At 39.2% G+C, this 15479-nt stretch overlaps 1 long non-coding RNA gene across 2 annotated transcripts in view; it reads left to right on the top strand.

Annotated features, from left to right (window-relative positions):
• LOC118405739 overlaps positions 1-15479 on the top strand; it is a 47704-nt gene that overhangs the window by 19635 nt on the left and 12590 nt on the right. For both annotated transcript variants that reach the window (XR_004829934.1, XR_004829935.1), the window contains exons 3-4: positions 5525-5637; positions 14575-14657. This is a non-coding gene — a long non-coding RNA (uncharacterized LOC118405739). The remainder of the gene's footprint in view (positions 1-5524; positions 5638-14574; positions 14658-15479) is intronic.

Raw genomic sequence — 15479 nt, 5'->3', positions numbered from 1 at the left:
AGCTGCGTGGGAAGACAAACAGAATATGATCAGGCTCAGGAGTTCTGCTGACTGCAGGATGGTGTTATGGCTGTCATTTTAATCCTTTTGTCTTACAGCCAGCCAGAAAATGTTTTCCTTCTCAGCCTTCCTGTGTTTTTCCTACATATGCATACATGTGCCACCCAGTAGGAGTAAGCCATGACCAGTTGAAAGAGGAGGAATCTTGAACATCCCAGAAATGCCATGCATCTATGATCTAGAGGTCTTTATGGAAGATGATACTTAAAATATCTGAAAATGGTCCAAAAGTTAATTTTAGAAAACTGCTTTTAATAGAATTATAGAAATGGTGAAGTTGTAGCACAGCTGCTCTACCAACAAGTTGAAGTATGGATGCTCACCTTCATCACTCTGTAGTGTTATTAAAAAAAAACACCCTTAATTATGCATAGTTATCAAATTTCTATTGCCTTAGACCACTTGTAAGAAGAGGGAAGTTCTCTTGTTTCTTAGCATGCTGTTACGAGTGATGCTTTACTGTGTCTTTGAACTTGATTTGAGGCCACTCTGTGTCATTGCAATACACTTGTACTGAAGTGCTGTGTTGTTTGTCCATGAAAGGTAATTACACAGCCCTTTTTGTCTGCCTCATTAACAAGTGCTGATGAGGTGATTTGCCTCCTGCTGGCTGGGGATGTTCTTTCCAGTAATGAGAGGTATGCAAACAGTGGTTGCCTATTACAGCCAAAATGTCAACTGAATGTTTAGAGTAGATCTTGTTCTCCTTCAGTTGTTGCATTACGTATAGAATACCGTTTCAACATCAAAGTTTGGGTATTACCAAATAGGACAGAAAGTGTTTCTGTTGATGGAAAGGAAATAGCTAATAATGAGTTGAAACTTGAAAGTGTACAAGTGTTGTTGACTGAAATATCCCTCTCTGCTTTCAGTGTTAAATGCTTATGAAGTGGGCTGAGTCTATCTGGTGAAAGGTGACATCTAAGACATTTGAAAATAATTTTCTTTTTCAAAGCGACTACCTTCTCCTACTTTACTCCTAGATAGAAAGGTCATATCTGTTATTATATAAGTCAAAACTGACAAGAAGACCACTCAGAGGACTGATTTAATCTTTTCTATGTGGACAGGTGGTCACTATAGACAGGAGTCTTAATGCTTGAGGCAATGTGATAAGTTATGTAAAGGATCACCAAAACTGGTCACATTGGCCAGGTGGTCACTTATAGAGTTCACTTCTTCAGTTATATTCAATAGAGTCCTGCTTGATCTCCCTCACCCTGGAAGGGTGTCTGCCATGTCAGGTGTCATGGCTGCTGGTCATGTGACCTGGCCTTCTGGTCAGACTGGTCCTGACCTTTGGGTCGAGGTCACTGCCATGGTGATGACCACTGTCAATGAAGATATTGCATGTGCCACTGGCTCTGAATCGATTCCTCCACGGTAGTACACACAATACTACTCGTAACTCTCACAGAAATGTTTGACCCTCTGTCCTCCTCGTTACTGTACCATCACAACCAACATGTTTCTGATTCTCTCCTGCTTTCTTTGAAATAGGTTGAGTCAATGTTTGGCAACCTGTCTGAATGAGAAATGTTGCTATACTGGGAACAAGGCAACATTTAGCTGTATTCTACATTTGGATATAGGATACAGCAGTTGCAGCCTGTACAGAGAAAAGTCTAAGAAAATGTTTGCTTTGGAAGCAGGCTGCTGACACCTTATGTCTGTCCTGGTCTCATGATGTGGAACTGTGCTTGTGTAGTCATGGGAAGGTTGGGAGCTGCACCTGAGCAAAGTGAAGACTGTCAGGGGTCGCCGACCTCCAACCAAACTTAAACAAGTTGAGAAGCATGAAAAGGAGGGAGAGTTGGAGGGAGACGTTCCCATGGGAGAGAAATAAGTTTTCGGTTTGGGAAAAGTTTAGACTTTGTCTCACATCAGTCATCCTGTAACCAACCATGAACATATTGTCTATCTATAGACTTTACTGAAACTTTTTGGGTCATCAATTCTTTCTCCAAATTTACTTTAGATCTTTCAAAAGTTTGTGAAAAAGTTTGATATCATTGGATTTTTAAAAAAAAGTTACTGGTATAAGGTGCTTTGTAATACATGTTTGTAGTCTGTAGCTGTGTTTGAGGGGCTCATGTATAAAAATCACATTTCCTAGTTTCCAGCATTTGCATTGCAACATCATTCATCGCTGTGTCAAAAAGTCAAGGTTGTTTGGTCCATGTTTTGTCCAAAATTAAAGCATGCAGCACAATTGAAATGCCCGGCACTGTAATTGCCAGGGATTATCTCGCAGACGATATTGTTCACCCAATTGGGAAATCTGTGGGAAGAAAATTAGCGGCAGAGGAAGATGGGAGACATGGAGCAAGACAGGTCATCACTTCTGCGTCCCCTCACGGATCGTAGGGGTAGATGGAGTCCTGTGGAGGGAAGAAATTTGGAAAGAATGAAAGTTTTTTTGTCTCCCAAATTCTGTGGTTCGTCGAAAGCAGATGGTTATAAAAGATGTAGGCTGTCCTTTCTTAAGAAGTCTGGGAACACGACCATGTGATGCTCGGGCAAGTGACCCTGTCGAGACCCGACAAACGCCCCACAGACGGCGGCGACATTTCCAGGAACTAAAGATAAACTCGGGTGAAAAGACGCGGCCCAAACTTGGACAATGGCCGGGGCAGGACTGAAAGGAGCAGAGGGGAACTTGAACAATTGGGTGCAAGCATGGCTGAGACATGCTTTCTGTCTCCTCATACCTCTATTGTAGGAGAGGGAGAAGCGGGCAGGGCACATGCTGGGTCTATTATGAAGTAGGATTTCCATTTGAATCAAGTGACAATTGACCACACTGCACACATGTTCCTTAGGCTCTGGGTCCTCCACCTGAAGGAGAATTACATGTCAGCTAGGGAACATCTCAGGTCCAGCCTGTCATACTATATACTGTTCAGCCTGATTTTTCTTAGACGTCCATTATGTCCATCTAGATTCAATGTCCCTTCCATGCCTATTTTCTCTGCTGTAGATATACTTCTGTCTTTTCAAATAGCCATATAATGTGTGAAAGGTATGTTGGACTGGAGAATGTACGATACATAAATCAGAAGTTGTTGGCCTGACAGGGCTGAAACCAGCAGTTCTTGTCAAACCCTTAAAAACTGAACCTACAGGAAAATTAAAGAAATGCTCCAATGAAAAGTCTGCATATACACTGGTTTCATTTGATGGGTGTATGAGGTAATATAGTCCATAGTTTAGGCTGTTGAGAAAACAGAAGTTTTGAAAGTGTCCCTGTTGTCCCTTACGGAAATTTCCTTTCTTCTTGAGAGATTCTTTGAAACAGGACCTGATGTCATGGTATAGTTAGGTGTAAGCTACAAAGGACACCAAGCCTCCATTCAGTCTCCTGCGAACACATGTTCCACTCCCAGACTTCATTCGTGGGAACCAAATTTTCTTTGGGTCATTTAGAGTGACCAGAACTCTCCTCACCTTTACTCTCCACTGACTTCAAGTTGCTTCTTACCTGTATGGATCATCATAAGAGTAGAAATTAACTTGTTTTTTTTATTGTAACACTTGAAGTCAAGTGCAGTGTATTTGTAAAAGATCAAAAGACAACATCAAAGCTGTGCAGATTTAGAAGAGCCATTAATTTGTTGGCCTAGTACCCAGTTTATTGCCTGAGAGGTTTTGAATGCAATAAAGTTTGTCATAAAGGACATTACCGTGTCAGTAGATTCTCTGTAAAACTTTTATTACTTGGTATTCTAACACATCATAATTATAAGAACTCGAAATGGTTTGAAGATCTCAAGTTAAGTGTACCTGTATTTTCGACTTAAGTTGCTTGAAATTGTAGACTACTGCGCAAATTGGTGGCTGCTGTAAGATTGTTACAAAAGTTGCGTTCAGTTGGTTCTGAAACTTCATCCCGCAGCAGCTGGACTCTACGTAGTGATGTTGATACGCCCCTCGACCACATTGTTCCTACAGAAAAGTTCCTCGTCACATACACACAATAGCAAGTTGCAGAACGTAACCTCGAACAATTTTTCTTCAGCGGGGTCCAGTTCATGACAGTCTCAACAAAAGGGGTGTGTCTAGCTACTAATAAGTATCCGCAATTACTTTTCCTTTTTTCGTTTAGAAATGTTGTAGTTCACACTCTTAAACGGGAGGGAAAGCATGCTGGATTCGTCAAGATGTTAGAATCCTTGACATTGGGCAGTCTTCCCAGCCAACAATGCAGTCTTAAACATGATTTGGCACACTTAAGTGATTGGAAAGAATGGGCGTGTGTGCATGCATTGCACCCTGCTAGGGACAACAGCTGAACTCCCTCCGAGATCCCTTCCCAAGCTTGAATTGTTCTGCAGAAAGAGTTCAGTGGCGAGAGGGGACAATGGTGTTGCACACGCTCATTACACTTTCATGTGGGAAAGTCTGGGCAACAACGCGACCCAGCTGACCTTTCCGTCTCCGCTTTGAATGGCCGCGAGTCTAATTCTGCTCGGAGTGTGGCCGCCACGCGCTGCGCTGTTCCACCTAATGAGCATGCTCCCTTGCGAGGCAACTTATTCCAAGATAGTCAGAAAATGAAAGTGCAGATTTAGAATAGACTTAGTAAAACCTTTGATTAACGCTAACTCGCTGCATTTAAGGAGTGTTCTTTAAACTTGTGAAACATTTTCTGTAGTCCTACAAATGCAAATGTTAATTGTGATCCTGACCAAAGTGACCCCTAGCTGCTGTGTTCATCTACGGGGTGAGCGCTATTATCCTGTTAGCTCGCTTGAGTGGTCATGAAAAGGGAAAAAAGATAATGACGGCAGTTGAACATTGCTGGTAGTCCAGATGAATAGGCTGAATACACTGTGGTTAAGATGGCCTCGGGCTGTGCGAGTGAGCCAGCTGGTGTCAGAGATAGCAGGGAAGCATACCTGTTGGGGAGGGGGGGTGCTGACACAAACTTTGGTAGTTTCAGTGCTCCAATGCTCATATATACATATATGTTAACTTTATCTATGCTAGCTCTGCTTATCAAATGGCCAGAAGTGGGTGCTTCAAGATGAAAGTTAGATCTGTTAGACATCCAAAGACATGTCAAGTATAAAGTATAGTTCACTATACCGTATATTTCACATCTCAGTGTGTCATAGGTGACATAGCGCAAGAACCAACTTTATTGCTATGATTTGTTGCACCAGTATTGTCCTGATAAAGTCTACTGCTGAGACGACTTGCTTTATGTTTGCGGAGAAAGTTACTTTGGGTGGTTTTGCTGTCATTGCTCAAGGATTAAAGGAACTTTGAAGATAATCTTAAAGCTCCTTAAGAGTCTTATGATCATCCTCATAAATGAGTAGAAATGAGTAAACAAGGGACGCTTTTTTAAAAAGCCTTGCAGCAGTGATACTTAATAATGGAATCATTAGCTGCTGTTGTATGAATGTTTTTAGGTGTACATGAAGTGTAAATGTTAATCATCACTATTTTTTCCCTTCAGGACACCCCCACCGGATGTGATATGGACAGTCCCCGGTTGCCTCCATCCCCCCAGGCAAGGTGGCTCACTCCCAGCTGCTGTGGTGGTGATTAGCTGGGCAGGGGGCGGGGCAGGTAAATCCAAGGTTTATCTGCGTTTTAAAATCCACTTTTGTCATGGATTTAGTTCTTGTGTTTGAGTTTGAGTTCTCACAGTTCTAGAAATTGTAAAATTTACACTTGAATTTTAAGGAAAGGTAACCCACCTCTTGAATTCTTATAACTACAGGCTGATAATAAAGGTCTTAAGTATTCTCTCATCCTCTTCAAGTTGACATATGTAATATATTTCCTAAACTTGGTATGTTTTGTCTTTTCTATATATATAAAAAAAAAACTAACCAGAGATCACACTACTTCAACTCATTGTGATGACCCATTAGATTGGCAATAACTGATGCTATGATAGGCTGGTAGAAAGAGCAGTTCCCTATGTACTTTCAGTTAGATTGTAATTTTGGCACATAAACTACACCTATAGCTATGAATGTGAAAGGAATAATTGTATAAATTTGTTTCAGAACACTTGTCAATGCACAATACAGTCAGGCATACATATATTGATAGTGGTAATGTTGACTTTGATTTATCATAAGGTGTGGCCTTGAAAGAATGATGTATATGATGGCAAAGGTCTTGACTTGACAGGAAACAACAATCACTGGCAGGCCAGGTGAAAGAACTCCTTTTCAACAATGTTTATTGCTCATCGCACCGTTACAGCTTCATAGTTAGACAAGGAAACTCTCACCTGCGGACTGTTCAAGGCCATCATTTATAAAAGAAGAGCACAGCACAGTGCTAAATCACAGAATAACGGGCTAACCTTGCTGCAGGCACACCTAGATTAGATCCCACCGGCTACGTATTATTTGTGACTATCATCTTGTCCCATGACAGGTGTTGTCACTGACAACATGCTACCTGAGGGGAAACAACACCTCTCCATACTGGTTATTATCAACATTAATCAACTTTTTTTCAAGGGTAACTTAAACTAAGACAGATACGCCAATAAGGAATCTAGACAGCAACCTGGAGATGACCAGGTGATTTCTTAAAAACTGTCAGTTACAAAGTTAGCTTTAGTCAGACTTTGGTGGACATGGCTCCCAGCTCACACCTCTCTGTACTGGTTATTATCAACATTAATCAACGTTTTTTCAAGGGTAACATTAAACCAAGACAGATACACCAATAAGGAATCTAGACAGCAACCTTGGGATGTGCAGGTGATTTGTTAAAAACTGTCAGTTAGCTTTAGTCCGACTTTGGTTTGACATGGCTCCCAGCGTGCCATTAAGAGTACTGAGGTAATTTTCACTTAGTCGTAAAATTGGATGCTGACCCAAATGAATGCCAAGGAGAATGCTCCAAGGCTGAAAAGTAGCAGATAATGTTTTGATTGTCAGTTTTAGATGGGAGATACCAGGTTTGATCATCAATTTGCATTAGCTCATCATTGAAATGGGATCCCCAATGCCTTGGAAGTGAAAGATCTCATGTAATACCAACCAGTGTCTGTTTGACCACTGCTTTGATACAAGCGAAGGGTATAGCTAAGAGGTCAAAGAAGTCACTCTTGAAGATTGAGTTACTTCATCTAAATGATCTTAGCAATTTTTCATGTCTTTTGAAATGCTGTTGATGAGACATGGTCGCTTCTTGCAAAGTCTATGAATATAAATGTTGAGGCCTTTTCCAAGGAAATTCTGGAGACCGTCATGGAATGGAGCGAACTCTGGGATGTAGTACAAAGAAGATTTCTGCTGACAGTTTTTTTTTATTTTCACTCTTCCATGTAGGCTGTTTTGCAACATTGTAGATACAAGTCTTTAAAGATTCTGGTGACCCAGAGGTCTCCAAGTGAAAGAAAAAACACTGTTTTTGCCCTGTCTATGACATAGTGAAGTCTAACAACCTTGTCTTGAAGTGCCCTCATTCCCTAAATGACATGCTTTCTTGGCTGTTCTGTAAAAGGTCTTAATCATTCCATTACCAAAATGTAAATATTAAACCATACCCACATACCCAACAAACATGTCAAAAACCACACGCTACCAGGTGCCTTGAGTATTGGGTGTGGCAGTGGCAGTGCCTTTGCACATGACCACCATTATTCATATAGTCTCATGAAAAATTTATCAGAAGACCCAGTTGCCTATTTTTGTGATAATACAATGTTAAAGGCAACTTTATTTTAGATATCACCAGTTGAATATTTTTGTGATGATAATACAACATTAAAGGCAACTATATCTTAAACATCAATGTTATCATTGGGTGGGTCAGTTGGTCAGTGTCACTTTCACATTACTGACAAACTGCTGAAGCTGAATCTAGGGCATCCCTGTTGTGATGTCAGGATCCAGCCTACTGCATTAGGACAGCCTGCAGACAGGGTTTATTGCGGAGGCAGACAGTTGGCTGATGATGTGGGCACGGTCCATCACGTTATTGATTTCCTTGCTCCAATAAACATGCACTCACAGTCCTGCAGAAATCAACAAGATAAAACACTGCATTTCCTCCCGGCAAGTCTTTTTGTCCCTTTGATAATTATATTGACCCACATCTTTCCTTTCACTGTAGCTGAAAGAGCACAGAAAAAATCAGATTGATCATGATTAGGAAAAGGACTTACATTTCTGTGAAAGAGGATTATCCAAAGGCCTTTGGTTGTCCAAAGCGGCAAAGATAAGTCCAAATGGTAAGCTCCCAATATGATACGTGAATACCTCTCTACTGTTATCTTGTTTTGTATAGATCTAAAGTGAGGAACATATATCAATCTTGTACTTGAGTCATCATAGTCCATAACTTAAGTGCTGACACATCATGTACAACCAACAAATAATCATCTAAATTATGCTTCACCTCCAAGTCTAGTAGTCTTCCAAATAATTCTTTACCATATATATATATATTGGTCTGTCATCTGATGGTCATAGCACTTGATAAATATAGCGAATGATATTTTCCAAATTATCATTCATTTTATTAACAGCCTGCCCAGCTTTAACTTCAAAGCATACAAAGTCTCCCTACATATAAAAGTCAGCTGTCCAATCATAGCATAATTGGTGAAAGTACTCTGTCCTTAGTAATTCATGTCACTTTATGGGCACAAATTATAGTTTGGGCCTGCATACATATGTATTTCACTATCTACCTGTTCCAGTCGGCCACACAAATACAGAGCAAGATAATCACAACTATAAATACAATGTGCTCGCGTCAACACCCATAAATGCTGCATTTTAGGGACTTATTTCCTCGGTGCTCTAATGATAATGCATTATGTGGAAAGTGCAGGACGGCAGTCTAAAATGCAGGCATGCATCTTTTATTCATACTTTCTAGTTGATATTCATATGCAGCGCTGCTTGATGCACCCTGTACTTGAAGTGCGAGAAAATGTATAACGTTTTGGTGCAATGATCAAGTAGCTTGATATTTGCATGGATATCTAAGAATGAAAGCGGTGCAAAATTAAACCTGAATAGTACGTCACTCATAATCATATGACGAAATAGGTCTTCTCATAGATATATTTTGTTAATTTGTAGCACCGATAAATCAACAATCATATTCAAATTTGCAAATGGAATGACAAATATGTTGGTTTTGTAGGGAAAAGATATATTGCAGAAATTACCAGGTCCAATTTCAGGTTTAGTGCCACACCCTTTAATGTATTCAGCTACAATTCCCATCCCCCCATGGGCATGGTCAGAATCCTATTCCAGCACATTCCTTGGAAGTGAGATCATGTTTTCCACCCATACATCTCTGTCTGACATATTCTCCCCAAGCAATCAATTATTGAAGTAATTGGTATTCATCATATTTTTCCGAATGGCTGTACAGTGGAATTCCCATCATAAAATTCCATACAAATGATGTCATGTTTTTGTCCAGTTTTTCTCCCATCCATCTCTGTCAGTTTCCGTCTTCAAAAGTCATAATTTCCGCACCATCATGGTCATCATCATGCATTAGGGCTGGTTTCAAAAGCTCTGGGACCTTCCAAATGTCTGTTTTTTAAGGTGTTGTCACGTTTTTTATCATTTAACGACAATCTTTTATTTTTGACTTTAATATCAATTTCTAGTACAAATCCTAACGACTAAGGATTAGAAACTAATTACAACTTTAATGCTCAACAAAAAGATATTTTTGACAATACGAAACATGTTCGGTCTCTTGGTGGAAATCATCTTTCAGCGTCTACATTACTCTTGACCAGTAACATGACAGTACAACATTCTGTAATGCTCAAATCACTAGGTCGAACTTATCTCAAATGAGTGTTTCAAATATGAAGATATGTATTTCGCATCAAATATATACAATATTCAAAGGTAGATCTTTGTTGCTACAACGCCTGTTATCTTCCAAAAGTACACACATCTAGTATAATCCTATTACGGCATTAATATTGATTAGAGTGTCCCTCATCTCAAAGCTTTCAGCAAATGTTGATAGCACCCTGAACTGTCATGTTGTATTTGTTATGCACACAGAGGCTCAGGGGCTGTAACAAGCCCTGTAGATCAGTAGTCCTGCATGCCTCCAGCATGAGATCAGAATTATTGGGCTACTGTAAAACCACAAATACGCAGGGGTACAAATTAATAAGCTCTGCGAACTACATCAATCCCACCACAGTCAAAGCCTTATGGTAGTGCAGTATTTCATCATGTGCACATCTTGGACTTCAGGTAGACTTTGATAAAGCCTAGCTGGTCTAGCTGTTGTAGTTTTGGCAATATGCCTGCAGTGCTAAATATGATTCCCAACAGTCTTTTTGCTTCAATGATTTCATAAATATTTGCTCCTGTCAAGATTTCCCCTGTGGAATATAAAGTGTTGTTCAACCTTTTTCCTTTTTGTAAGCTTGGTGAACAGATTTCATTTCTCGTCGCCATAAAATATGTCATATTTACTAACAGTGTATGTATCCATGTGCACATGAATTTTGCTCAATGTCAATGTTTCAAAAATCATTTACTATAACATGTAAGTCATATGAACAAAACACAAAGCTGTAGATATAAATCAAGCTCTATCATCAGCCTGCAATTTCCTTTTTCACTACACAATAACTATGCAAATTGTAATGGGGACACCAATTGAGCTGTGGAGAAATATGAAGAGTTAGGGTGTCACAGACATTAGGTCAGAATTTCTAATATACCACTTATGGTACCAGAGGCTTCTGTTTAGGTGACGAACATCATTGACAACACTCATGAATCAATCCTTAAATTAAATTGAAAAAGAAAAATTACTATTTTAATGATGAATTACTTTTTTTACTTTATATCTGAACCCTTGTAGCCCATTGACAACATCATGATCCCTGCTTGAAATTACTTTGGAAGTATCTAGTTTCAAAATCACACAGATTAGATTTGTAAGCTATGCATATGAAATTTTTGGTACTTAAGTTTGAAGGGATTATATACAATTCTGTGTCTCATTTTAGGGGGATGTAATTTTGATGGTCATATTGTGAGAAGTGTGTAGAGAAAATTTACCAGACTTTTGCAAAAGAAATGGTGACTTGAAATTGGTCCTAATTGAATAGCGGTTTGCAAGGCATGGTCAATGATTGCTTACTCAATTACCTGAAGTAAAATTATCTGTTTTTCCTCCCATTATTGGAATAACAAATGTCGTATTAAATGCGTCCTGTCCATAATGGAGGATGCGGTTAATGATATGTCACTGAAGGGCACGAAATGGTGTGTGACTGTAGGGTACCATCACTGCCCATGGGGGGACATTCGCTGTCCCCCAATTTCAGCACAGGTGTAATAAAGGCACAGTTATATCTTTTATTGCATTTTTGCGTGTGCTGAGTTTTCCCCGAGGTGCGATGGATATCATGTCCTGATGTCACTGTTTAACATCATTTTGTAAGTCATGAGTTTGAATAGTCGATTAGCGAAGTCATGTTCTATTCTGGGCTTTATGACTTCAGGAGGCCCCTCTTAATGGATGACTGTCCCTGACCACAGTAGAAAATAGCCAGCTTAGTTAGAATAGCTCGTCACTTCTGCGTCAGTCTATGGTTCTTGATCCTTAGTTGCAAGTTTATAAAGATAAGTGCTTATCATCAGTCTGTGTTGGGGACACATGACTTTGTATAGCTCTTTTTTCAATCAAGAGTCATAAAAACTTTATTAATCAATCTGAGTTTGGGGCAAATTTTCAAAAACCAACACCACATAATCATCCAACCTGTGTTCCCTTTGAAACTTTAATGAAAGTAGAGATTAGTGGTGATGTCATATTCATAAATCTATCATACTATAGCTATTTGAAAAACATGTCTAAATAAGGACAACTTTTAGAGGGCTGTATTGGGAATAATAAATTGATGTAGACATTAATGTATATGTTTAGCAATTCAACATTTCGAGTGATTAATAACCAGTCTGAATTCACCTAATGTCCATTAATATGACTTGTATGGAACACTGTGCAAAAGCTTCCCAGTTTGCAAGTACAGAAATATAGAGGATTTTTCCAACCATTTGCTAGCATGCCACATATTTGATTTTGAAGTACTGTACGCACAACGACAAGGGCATCATTGTCATTTACTGATGATCATTTTCATGCACTGTTAACTAGAGACCAAATGAAAAATTGATGTCATTAAGTATTTTTGGAAAATGAAATATGAAATATAAGATGAAAGTCTTTGCATGCAGACCTAAAGGTGTTTCAGAATCCATATATGCATGACACTAAAAACTAAGCTAGGTACTTTTCTATACATCTCTCATTTGACCCTTCCTCTCCTTATTTGAGGAATGTCTCATATACTGCTGATTGATGTTACATTATAGCACAGTAAAGCCAGCCTAGGTAAACTATTGTTTAAACGTCCGATTTGATTACTATTCCTGCAGTTCACTAGACATTGGCCTGGTGGCTACATAAGCTGTGCTGTGAAAGTGCTTCCCCCATACTGCAGTCGCACATCTGTGCTCTCTTGGGAACTGTGAGATCATTGAAATAGGCAGGCTTCAGAATATATTAATTACAGTCCTTACTTTGTGAACATCTGATAGTAAATGTAATAAGGAGTCTTGGGTAACTTTCCTATAGTCTTCAAGATTTTCAAAGATAGTGTAATCCTCACCAAATTGAATACCCCATTCAAATTGAATGCAGCTATCAGTTCAAGATTACAAGCTTACTGTATGTATGCCTCTACTGTATTTCAAATTACATGTAAAAGTGACAGATGTCTAAGTTAAAGGCAACTCATGCCCTGATGGAATCAGAATGGAAAGGCTTCTGGTTTGGGTATCTGTTACAATGCCATGTGTTGTAACAAGATAATATATCATTTTAATAGCATATATTGCGTATGCCTATTTGTATTTATCAGGATATATAGCACCATTTGTATAATTTACCACACTTGAATCAGAATACGTGTATTTATATTGATATTGTGACAATATTAAAATAAATACACAATGTGCAAAATGGGAAGTTTATTCCAGCAGGTTCATATATTTGTTATCAACTTTATACATAGATTTATTTGATAATTTGTCACAGCCTGAGATCTTACTGTATAAATTTAAAGTGTATGGTGGTCCTTCGTATCTATTGCACATATGTATGAAATAGTCAAAGGATTGCAAACTGAATTCTTTTGCAGCTTAGTTCATGGGTACATTTGTGACAAATAATTTAACATCAGATCGAAGCCTGACTCAACCTCAAGTTGTAAACAACAAGATTTGATGTCAGTGATATGTTGCAAACATGAGGCAGTTCTTTAGTGTGATGCATTTGGCCTGGTTTTACCAGTCCCCATGGACCATCCATCAGCCTTGACCCCATCACGGGATATGTCAGTGCTGCTGATGAGGAGGATGGAGGCGGTTCCAATCAGCCTATTACAGCGCAGGCTTCATTTCTGCCAGTTTTATTAGATGGAACACTTGTATATGTTGTGGGGGACTGTTCATTATAGTTTTCATGTATCACATACTGGGTGGTGTTCTTGTTGGGCTGTTAGCAAATGTTCCAAAGGATAGTTGTTTGATTTCAATATGTGTAACAAAGTTTTTTCATTGTGAACATGGGTGTGAGTAGGTTTAAAAAGCCTAAACTCTACTGATCGCAGCTTACATGTACCTGGTATCTAGGCTTTCATATCGTTTTTCAGCACTTTTAAATGTTGATGATTTGTACCTTAAATGTCACTTCGAATATTCATCTTTTGGCCCGCACCAGTGTGGGATTTGAAATCATTCCTTCTGATATATGATGCTGATAACATCAGGCAATTTGTGTGCTCAGTATGTTGAAATGATACTCATCTAAATCACATTGCTTATTCCCAAACAGTGGTTGAAAGTCTGCATGGGAAACGGTGCAGATGTGTGCTTTATTATCAAAGCATTGCATGGAGTGTTTGTTCCAGCATCAAGATAGCCTGATAAAAGTGTTGAATGGGGAATGAAAAGTGAAGGATTAGTGGTATCAAAGCAAGTGCTCATGAATCTGGAAGATAAGAGTATCACGATGAAGGGAATACAAATCAAAAGGTTGGCTGTGATTATTGCTAGGCTGATCTCCTGATCCCTCATCATTACAGCGTAGCCCTACATCTGGGTACAGCAAAGTCCCCATGCAAACACTAACCCTCCAAGGCTAACCCTTACCCTTTTTCTGTTCATCAGAGAAAGGCTACTTTCACAAAGTGGATTGTAAGTGACCTTTGTGGGTAACGGTTTGTCTGCCCGCTGCCAAATCCGGTCTGCTCTAGGGCAGGGACTTAACCTTCTCACCACTGCTTCCTCAGTTTGCTACCAATTTATGAATATCAAGTATATGGTTACATGTACAGTAACCCTTCATGTTCAACCTTTTAGCTCTGTTCATTGACACTTCATTGTTTCTTAATGTGTAGAAATAAAAGATATCGTAGTAGTTTTGAAAATTCACTTTTTAACCTAATCGTTCTGTTCACAGATTGTTGACCAGAAAACTGAAGGAAGAGAAGAAGACATGTCAGCGGTCTGAAGTGAAAACACTGTAGTTTCCAATGTGAGAAAGTAAGTAGTGACCAATTTGCTATTAGTGGTATTAAATCAATAGGTCCATTTATAGATGGATAAAATATCATCCAATTCTGAACTTTTCTGAAATCCTAAGTCTGAAGTAACCATTCAAACCATTAATTCACTCTTGTTTGGTCCGTATACCGTATAGCATAGCAGTATGATACAGTTATGGTAAGTTGTATATAGATATAGTACACAGTATATAAATCTTTCCAATCATTGATTGGTCAGCAGGAAGAGAAGAGGAAGAGATAAAGTGTTCCCACACCAGTCTGTGCCCTACACTATCAGGTATAAATCATCGTCCTGCAAGGTTATCTGTAGTTAGAAGTAGGTTAAATCCAACTGCCACCGGCCATGTTCAGATAAGCAGTGTGCATTGATTCCGCTGCAGGCATGATCCAGGCTAAACCCCAGCAATATCTGCATACGCCATTACACGTTAATGCATCATTGGAGCACTTATTCAGTTCTTCTTAGTATTACTTTCTGATAACAGTGGCACCTGTCTGTCTACACCTGACATAATTACAACTTATTGCTACATTGAAATTAATCTAACTTGCATTTCCTAGCAGTTCATGATAATGTACAAAGGAGGGCAGTGCTTTCCTTGGGTGTTGATGGTATCTTGGTGCCAGCTTGTCTGTCGGTGGTGTCTTTGCCCCTAATCCTTGTAAATAACCCTGAGCCTCCTAGCCCCACTGTATCCCCTGGGAGACATTCAAATGTAATGTTCCACTCCCTGTCATTGATCTAGCCACAAATTGATGAACATGGCTCTTTTCTAGTTCAGACCAAGATTACAGCTGT

The sequence above is a fragment of the Branchiostoma floridae genome, chromosome 2 (genome assembly GCF_000003815.2).
Source record: "Branchiostoma floridae strain S238N-H82 chromosome 2, Bfl_VNyyK, whole genome shotgun sequence".
In the NCBI taxonomy this organism is placed as follows: Eukaryota; Metazoa; Chordata; class Leptocardii; order Amphioxiformes; family Branchiostomatidae; genus Branchiostoma; species Branchiostoma floridae.
The sequence above is the reverse complement of the archived record's forward strand: the minus strand, read 5'-3'. Positions and strand labels throughout refer to the sequence as shown.